The 9,208-nt window shown below is 36.0% G+C and overlaps 1 protein-coding gene across 1 annotated transcript in view; it reads right to left on the bottom strand.

The window, feature by feature from the left end:
- Positions 1-9,208, bottom strand: part of LOC104543577 (glycine receptor subunit alpha-3) — a gene marked incomplete at its 5' end in the record, with an annotated part of 40,933 nt that overhangs the window by 22,767 nt on the left and 8,958 nt on the right. The gene's annotated exons all lie outside the window — the stretch shown is intronic.

The following is a 9,208-nucleotide window of genomic DNA, read 5'->3' as shown; positions in this document are numbered from 1 at the left end:
TTCCCTTTTATTGGAGGTGAAATGGTTTGTTTATGGATTTATGCCAATTTGAATTGTTAGGTGTAAATTCTTCAGAGAAAACAATGACTGAAAATTTCTGCAGGAGTGAGATATTAGTTGAACTGAAAGAAATTGATTGTAATCTTCTCATATTAGCTGACTGTGATTTATCATTATATTAAAATGCATTCAGTTTTAATATTCAGATTCCTGAACTTTTCTATACCTCATGCATATGTGTATAAAATTAAATAAAACAGCAAAAGACATAGTAGAATTACAAATAAGGGCCAGACTTCATAAAGGGCAAGTACGTTTTCCTTCTATTTCCCCCTCTCAGCTAAGTATTTGAAAGGGATATCACTGGGGAAAAGAGCTGCACTTCCTCTGAATATGTGGTGCATTAACTTTCTAGTATGTCCCTGGCATTCTATTCTAATTTTTTTTTCTGAATAAATTTTATCTGGTTATGACAACAAAAACAACAAAACCTTCCTATTCTAATTCAAGTTTCTTTAAGACTTTCTCAGAATCTAATAGATTTGGACAAAATAAGATTGAAACCTAAACTTAGATAACTTCTATTGTAATAGTTTAAATGACAAGGGTACACACAAGGAGTCACATATAACAGCTTGAATCAGAAGGAAAAGGGAGTAGTTTTTTCATCTAAATTATATAGCTTTCATTCATCTATTTTGCTTCTTTGCAATATTTCATTTCTGCTTTAGTCCAATGCTAATGGGCTGTTGAGAATAACCTACTGATAGCTGGAAATATCTTTTAACCTTTCAGTAACAAATTACTGTTCAAAATACACTGTTCAGAACTTCTAAAAGTAACTGCCTGCCTGCAAATACTGAAATTTTGAGTTCCAGTGATAACAACCTCTTTGGTGTGTGGGCATAAATCTTTCTCCTGATATATTCAATGACTGCATTACTCTTTGAATAACTATGAATGCTATTCAGTCATAATGTCCTGATATGCTGACCTCAAATCTGAGAAATGCATCATCCTTTCTGATCTATGCACCTATAAAGTAAGAATTGGTGTTTATAAATTTAGAACTGTTTTCAACACCTCTCCTTGCTTCTAGATTCTTGATGTTTCTTTTTGTGAACACCTTTATACAAGTTATTCACAGGTACTCACTCTGACTGTTAGTTTACTTCAGCATTTTGTTGGGGTTGGATGAATATGCTAAAAATGAGACCATATCCTTTTAAATAAGTATTTAAATAAGATCAGGCATTACTCAAGTCATTACAAGCATATATTAACTGTGCAGAGAAACACTTATTTTTCTGTCTTAATGAATGCCTGACATTCTATAAGCACAGTCTTAAAATTCACTATAAAATTCCGTAAACTATGAAAAATCAGAAATATAGCTCTTATCAAACTTTGCATGAATTCAGGCAAAAAGTAGTTGTGTGTTAAGCAGATTACCATATGAAGCGTGTAGATCACGACCAGAAGTGATATCCCCTGAGTAAAACTCATTGAACTGACAAGAAACAACTGCTGTGTCAAAATGTATTTCATTAAATCAGATTCATTAATCTCTAATGCATGCTTTTAATTATTATCGACCCGGCCTCCAAATTCTTCTATAGTGCAATCTACTAAAAATAATTGCAGTGCATGCAAACTGCTGATGTAGTAATTAATTTTTATCATGTTTATGTTTTACATGCCCAAACATAGCTTTAGCATTCAGTACTGTAACTTCAGTTTTGTAAGTCAAGGTCATCATTATAAAGTAAATGTGTCTTAAAATATAGAGGATCTTAATGGAGATGTAAGTTTATGTTATAACAAATAAATTTAAAATAGTGTAATATATAGCATATTTCCACTAGGCATGTTAAATTAAATAAGTGTAAATTAAATCTCTATTAAATTCATGACCCTTTATTAAATGTGAAATACATGGCCCAATCAAATGTGCCTGTTTAATTTGGGAAATCTAAAATCTTGTAGTAGTCTTTAACTGGGAAAGTGAGAAAACATAAAATTATTTAAGTAAATTGAACTGTTTGATCACACAAATTTGTCTCTAAATTTTCTTCAGTGAGCAGTGTTAACAAGGACAGGTATTCTTGATTTTCCAGCTGTAAATATTTCATCTTCTGGTACAGTTCCAAATAAACTGATGATCTCTTTCTTATTTTGACCTACTACATTGTTCTTTCTTCTTGGCATGGAGAAAATAAAGAAAGACTACAGAAGAAAATAGTCACTTGCAGAAAAAAAGCAGAATCAGAATTTGCAAGAACAATCTGCAGGCCCATCCCAGGATATTATATGCACAGAGAGGCTAAGACTCACATTGTTCTATGTTAGAAGTTTCTCAAGAGGTACACCACTAATATAGCTAATTGAATATCCTTAATATCTCAAAAGAAGGATAATATTTTTGGGGTTTTTAAATTAATTTTATGAAGAAGATCTGCTGAATAGGACAGTGTTTAACATTCAGAATGCTCATGGTATTGTGTACACTGTGCGTAAGTGGAAAAAGGCCTTTAAAACAGTCAGCCCTTACCATACTGTAGTATATATACTATTGCAGTTGAGGTGTATGGTGCTATATATGCAATGAGCCTAATGAGCACCCTAATTTTGGGAGCTCTGTTGATAAATGTAATTAGCATCCTATATTGAAGTAGCTGGGCTCCTAGCAGCATGAGAAGACACCATGGCAGATTTTAAAATTACCTTAAAGTTCAGTCTCAGCAATAAAGTAGAGAATTATGATACTATATGGATAAGGCACCAAATTGCTTAGAGCCATGATGGGGAGTGGGGGGCTAAGCACACAGCAAGTAGCAGAAGAGTAGGGAGGTTAGATAATGAAAATTTCAAAGCCTCAAGGTCAGAGTGTTATTTTTTATATCTAGGATCCTAGAATTGCCAGTCATAAAAGTTTACAGTATTAGAATTATCTGGATAGCTTTAAAATTCTGATGCCACTACCTGAGTTCAGTGGGACTATACAGATCTTTTATGCATGTGTATTTACAGTACTGAGGTCTACCTTCGCAAAATGGAAATTAGATTCTGCAACAAAGAAGGTCTCTTCTAAAATGCATTTACCTTACTAGTCTAGATGAAAAAAATTCCCCTATCCACTCACTGCTGAAATGAGATTTACAGGAATAAAAATGAAAGCAAGTAAATTATTTCACTGTCTGTATAAGATTAGTAACTGATTAGCTGAGAGAAGGCAGTTGAGAAGTAATGGTGCTCTCTTCGTTTAAGGTTTATGCAGCACCAGTCAAGCTAACTGATGATCAAGCTCATAATTAAAGCTGAGTGTTCCTGAGACCCAATTGTAATTAAACATAATTGATCTGAATGCAGTACTATACAAACAGTAAAATTCAATAAGATATCTTTGTGTGGTCACTCAAATTTTGCTTTGACATTCTTGAATAATGGCACCGCTAGTAGAAAGGTCTAACTTGTTGGGTAGATATATGCAGAAACAGTTCAAACAGAGTATCTTAGGAATTGATTGATAAATATATTACAGATTCAATCCAGTGCATTAATTTTTCATTAAATAATCAGAAGGCATAATAATTAAAATAAAGCAAAACATCTTAAACTAAATTCTAGAAATACTATACCTCAAGTCTATTTGAGCTTTTCTTCCTACTCAGCTACTTGTGTTGATAAATTATCTTCAAAGCAACTGAAAGAAAATCATTCAGTAACATAATTTTAAGTAAAATTAGGTAAATTTACTCAAATCTAGATAAATCATTAGGATTAGAAGAACTATAAAATAAGCTATAAATTCTTGTCCAGTTTTCTATTCAGGAAAACTACATTTTTGAGAAGACTACAATATTTGATTTGGTGAGTATAAAGTTGATAAGACACTGCATTTTAGTTTGTGGCCTGCCCTAGTATACAGGTTGCCATAGTGATCAAGCCTTTTAGCAGTTTTGAGTTTGTCAGGTGCAGAAGCTGGAGGAAGTGAAAACCAGGGCAGCTGACTCCAAGCTGGCCAACAGAAGTACTTCATACCAAAAACACCCACTCCCCACTTCTCACTCCCCACTAGAAATTGGGAAGTTTGCGAGGGACAGTTCTCTTTCCTTGATGGCTATGGTATTGCCGCCTGTTCTATTCTGAGGACTGCTCCCCAGCTTGTTATGACCATCGCAGCTTGTGACCACTATATTGGCTGAGTATAACTCTGTGCACTTTATAATGATATTGCTATTAATGTGGGGTATTATTGTGATTAATATTCTTTATTATTGTATTAAAACTGTTTATATTTTAACCTATGGGTCTCCTTTCCTTTTCCCAATTCCCCTGCCTGGGTAGGAAGGAGTCATTGGGTGATAGAACAACTGTCTAAATTATGTCATTTCTATTGTTAAATTTGTTCTGTGTCTTATAAGAACTGCCCTGAAATATGTAGTGATTATAAAGAACAAGACATTTCCCTTTAGGGATTCTAAGGGATAGGGAAGGTACCAGTGTCTTTATTGTGTCATTAGGTCCATAAATACTGAATCCACAGAAACTAGCTGGCAGGAGATTTGGCACAATCCAGGACCCTGAATTTGAGGAAACAAAGATACTGAGTAACAGCAATGTCATAGAATGAGGAATCATGTCCCTTGCAGTTTTTCAAGTTCAGATTCACACCTGATGAAACCTGATTCTAGATTCAACTCACATTTGCCATGCCATGGAAGCCCATGCCAAATGTTAAAGCCATGATGAATTTTGTAGCTTATTTATATTTTTTTAGATTTGTAAAAATAGCAAAGACAAACACATTTCCTATTCCCCTAACATTTCTATCAGAAGAACACTGTATTTTGTCTAGAGGAAATAATATTAGTGGTCTTCTACTCAACTTTAAGTACATAGAAAGAGATGAACCAAAGCCAAATCAGAAGAGTGGGTTTTTTTAATTTCACATAACTTTACATGTTTAATAACTCTGCTTATAGATGTATGGAGCTTATTCAGTAGTAGACATAAGTGAAATTGAATGAGCTCTTGAATCCTGACTTCTTGGGATAAGACTTGAGTGTAAGATGTTTTTTCTCTGTGAATTGCTTTCATTGTATTCTGTTTTCCATAGGAAATGTGGTGTGTATATCTAAAGGGAGTCCCAGTCTATGTGTCTGGAAGAAAAAAAATATATTTCTGAGCACATTTGTCTTTCAGGGTAAACTTTTGCTATGTAATGGTTATTCCTATTATTTGTAAATTCTTGTTGTTGCTTTGTGAGCAGAACATAAATATCTCTTATTTGCATTACTACAGCCCTACATGACGGTCAACATTTCACTAAAAAGGAATTTTTCCTTTTTGACTATGAAGTGGTCTTGGTGACTGTTGTAAATTGCTACCAGATATTTTTATTACCAGTGATTGGGAAATGCGGTGTTATGGACGAAAGCTCTAGTGGCTACATTTTAGTGTTGAAAACAGGACAGTCAGTCACCGGCCTAGTTAGTATATGAGGGCACAGCTCACTTCTTCATTGATGGTGGAAAAAGTGACCCTTTTGTACTACAGAAATAGCTGAAAGCAATGGAGGCTGTCATCTAGTATAGCAGTCTGCAGGATCAGACCAACCCAAACTAAATGAGGTAGATTAGTAAGGACTTTTGTTAATGAAATACAGTGTGCTAGGGTTTGGTTTTGGGTTTGCAGGGTGTAAATTCATGAAGGTAGAGAAAGGAAGTAGAGATGTCAAATTTTGTGTGTTGTGGGATGCAACCCAGCTGTTGTGACTGAAGTACAGTGCAATTTGTAATGTATTTGTTATTGTCTGGCTACTGTCCAGATGTTTGCTCTTTCTTAATTGTATGAAGATGTTACTAATCACATGAAATCTAAGTGGTGTCATCACCACTGGAACTGGAAAGAAAGGACAGAAAAAAACTATTATTATGTTGAACAGCAGTGTTCATAAGTTACAGAACAGGTTAGGTTACATTAATATTGTCTCAACCCAAAGTCTGAGCTCTCACACATCTGTAATGCAAAAGCAGATGATAAATTGCTGGTAATTACGTGACAATGCTGTAATCCAAGGAGAAAAAGGTTGCTAGAGGGACTACTTTTAAGGAAAACTCAAGAACTGTGTGTATGCATGGCACTGTATCCTCTCAGTACACAGCTCTCTTTAGAGACAACTAATTTTTAGTAGCCCCAAGTCATTCCAGGTAATCAGCTAGTGAAGCATGTACTGGCAGAGAGACCTCTGCCTGAGATGAATATGAAGAACTGGCAAACTAAGTAGAATTCAGAATTAAGTGGCAGTGTAGTGGGCCTGAAACAACTGGGAAGGTTGGATTTGGCCTGCAGAAGCTTTTCTTTAGGAAATGGTCTGTTACAGAGCATGAAAAAATGAAAGTAAAACTCTGTGGTCACACTTATCAAAGGAGGAGTTGGAAAAGATAAGGCTGGGGAGTGTTTTTCAGGACTTGTGCCCAGAATAGTTGATGGAGAGTTTTGACTATCTGGACATCAAATAAAATGAAATTATAGTGATAGTCTATTTAATTGATCTTATGTATACAAAACTCTGGCAGAAAATGGACAAGATGGACATACTAACTCTAACCTTTAGACAGCACTGAAAAATGTCTAGCTAGAGTGATAATTTTCAGTCTGGAAAAGAGAAAACCAAACTTTTCCCTTGGTCTTGGCCATCTTTCCCAGAAAATCTTATCTTTTCAAAAAAAGTGTTGACAAGTTGTTATAAACACACATATGAGGTCCCTGAAATAAAAAATTAGATTGTATCTGTGGTTTTTTAAACACTATTGCAGAAGAGGAGACTGAGGGGAGACCTCATTCATGTTTATAAATATTTAAAGGATGAGTGTCACAAGGATGGAGCCAGGCTCTTCTCAGTGACAAACAATGATAGGACAAGGGGTAATGGGCACAAGCTGGAACACAGGAGGTTCCACTTAAATTTGAGAAGAAACTTCTCAGTGAGGGTGACAGAGCACTGGAACAGGCTGCCCAGAGAGGTTGTGGAGTCTCCTTCTCTGGAGACATTCAAAACCCGCCTGGACACCTTCCTGTGCAACTTCATCTAGGTGTTCCTGCTCCGGCAGGGGGATTGGACTAGATGATCTTTTGAGGTCCCTTCCAATCCCTAACGTTCTGTGATTCTGTGATTATTAATCTTAATAATAAATATAACCTTTTCATTGATCTAATTTTGAAACTATAGGAACAAAGCCTGCCTTAAACAAATAGGGTTGCATTCAACCCACATCAGTTCACATGAATCTATGGGACATAATGAAACCAAGCTTTTATTTCAGTTTTATACAGGTATGCTAAGAATATGAAGATTTTATTTTAACTAATTCAATATCAGCTGTAGGCATTAAAAGACCATAATCTCATAGGCAAAACAGTGGATGTTCAACAAGTTTGTCTTGAACAATTATTGAAGTGTCTTGAAAGTACTAACATCTCATCTCCAGTGTATACAAGGGCGACATCATTATAGGAAAAGAAGATTTGTTATTCAGGGCAAGCAATTCCCCTGTACCTTCAGAGGCTCCACACCCTTAAGTCACAGTTGTCTTGGCAGTTCCAAGATATGCCCCATTTTACTACTGACACAGTCTTATTTGCCAAGTTCTTTCCTTTTAATTATCCTTAGAGTACCATTCCAAGCCACGAGAACAAAAATTTTGAGCAAACTTGTCATCCAGCTGAATACCATATATCCTGTAAATTTTCTACTTGTTCTGTTTTATTCCAGGAAGGCCATGCTTCCCTTGTGTCATTTTAAAATACCTACAAGCATATTAAAACTCAACTCTTTCTTTGTCACATGAATGGCATGAAACAACTGAGCTGAATATCTAACATTTTTGTACAAGAGAGTTTAGTTTGACTACAGAATTGTCTTAGTCATGGCAGTTGTTCTATCACCTGATGACCCCTCCCCACCCAAGAAGGAGAATGGGGAAAAGGAAAGGAGACCCATGGGTTGAAATAAAAAATTATTTAATAAATTAATAAGAAACTAATACCAATATTAACATAAAATCCACAAAGTTATACTCAGCTCACATAGTGGTGACAAGCTGTGCACTCCCAGCAGTGAACGCCAGATGTCAAACACCGCAAACAGCTCCAGTGAGTGCATGATGCGTCGCAACAAAAAGGCCAGTAGTACTCAGGAGCATAATGACAGCTAAGACCATCCAGGTATGTGACCATTGAGGAAAGAGAGCCATCCCAGCAAACTCCCCAATTTATAGTGACTCTGATGTTTGTGGTATGAAATACCCCTATTAGCCAGCTTGGGTCAGCTGCCCTGGCTTTTGCTCCTCCTAGCTTCTATACCTGCCAAACTCAGAACTCTGAAGACCTTGATTCACTATGGCAACCTGCATAACAGGGATGGCTAGCCAAAAACTAAACCAAAGAGTCTAATCAACTTTATTCCCACCAAATCTCAAGAATGCAGCTTTTCTGAATAGAAAACTGATTAAATGATTCTATCCAAGTAAAACCAGGACCAGAGTTCAGTTTTATAGCTTATTTTTATAGTTCTTTTAATCCCAGCGATTTACCTAAATTCTGTTCTCATTTCTTTAATCTTCAGTAAGGTACACATCCAAGAATAACATTGCATTTACTCAGCAAACCAAGCAGTTCTTTAGGTATCCAGCTGAAGCAAAGACTACAGTTACGTTGACTAGAGTTCCTTCACTGTTCTTCTGTTGGGCATCCCAGCAGTGTGTCTCCAGGATAGACTGCCTGCACATTACTGTTCCTAAGAAGATGGCAGGGATTTGAATGGTGCCCTAAATTCCAAGAAACATAGCAGGGGGAGGTCTGACAGAGCCAACAGATCTGGTTTTGGCTTGAGGTTAGAATAAATTCTTCTAATACGCATTACACACTAAAACTATTAGCTTCAGAAATCAAGGTTAAATTTATTCTGGAGCTCCAAGAAAGCACAATTTTATTCTACGTATTTCTAAGCTGCTTTGCAATGGGACTGCCCCTTGCACTGCCCTCTAAGTCATTCTGGTGGAATCTCTCCCTTGAAGTTACAGGTTTATTCTTAGCCTGAATTTCAGAGAATAACAACATTTCAGACTTGGCCCTCTACCACATCTCTCAACCCTAATATTCCTTGCTGAAGCATATAGATTTTCAGCTGTCACTTTTATATTAC

The sequence above is a fragment of the Mesitornis unicolor genome, unplaced genomic scaffold (assembly GCF_000695765.1).
Source record: "Mesitornis unicolor isolate BGI_N332 unplaced genomic scaffold, ASM69576v1 scaffold7817, whole genome shotgun sequence".
NCBI lineage: Eukaryota > Metazoa > Chordata > Aves > Mesitornithiformes > Mesitornithidae > Mesitornis > Mesitornis unicolor.
This window is presented reverse-complemented; position numbering and strand designations above follow the sequence as displayed.